This window comes from Tupaia chinensis, unplaced genomic scaffold (genome assembly GCF_000334495.1).
Source record: "Tupaia chinensis unplaced genomic scaffold, TupChi_1.0 Scaffold000678_1, whole genome shotgun sequence".
Taxonomy (NCBI): Eukaryota; Metazoa; Chordata; class Mammalia; order Scandentia; family Tupaiidae; genus Tupaia; species Tupaia belangeri.
Window position 1 is genome coordinate 964,741 of NW_006160202.1, and position 825 is coordinate 965,565.

Sequence of the window (825 nt, forward strand, 5' to 3'; positions counted from 1 at the left end):
CATACATATATACACATATATACATATAAATATACACATATATATGTATATATTTACACATATATAAGTGTGTGTGTATATATTTGTATGAAATTAGAAATAGAAAATTATTGACAATAACATGTATGATTAAGCCATTATGCAGTGTATTCTGGATGGGAAATCACATTTTGTATGCTGTGATAATGCTTAGGGAATGAATGTAAATTAATTAATTTTTAAAAGTTTCAGAAGAAAACTAAGGGAAACACATGTACTGGGACAACTCTGTATGAATTTCAAAAAGTTTTTGAACCAAATTAAATTCATACTTTAATTGTAAAAAGAAAAAACGTACAAATAAATAAATGAATAGCCAAAAGGCATATTAAAAAGTACTCAATATCCCTCATAGTAAAGGAAATGCAGATCAAAACAACAATGAGATACCACCTAACCCCAGTCAGAATGCCTAAGATTAAAAAAATGAAAAACGATAAGTGTTGTCAGGGGTGTGGTGAAAGGAGAACTCTTTTACATTGCTGGTGGGAAAGTAAATTGGTCCAGCCACTGTGGAGAACAATTTGGAGATTCCTCAAAAGTCTACAAATAGAATTACCATATGACACAGTAATCCTACTCCTCGGTATCTACCCAAAGGACAGAAGAATATGTAATTGGAAAAGTGCTTGCACATCGATGTTTATTGTGTCACTATTCACAATTACCAAGACATGGAATCAACCCAAATGCCCCCATACAGATGAATGGATTGAAAAACTGTGGCACATATACTCTATGGAATACTATTCAACCATAAAAACCAAAAAAAAAAAAAAAAAAACC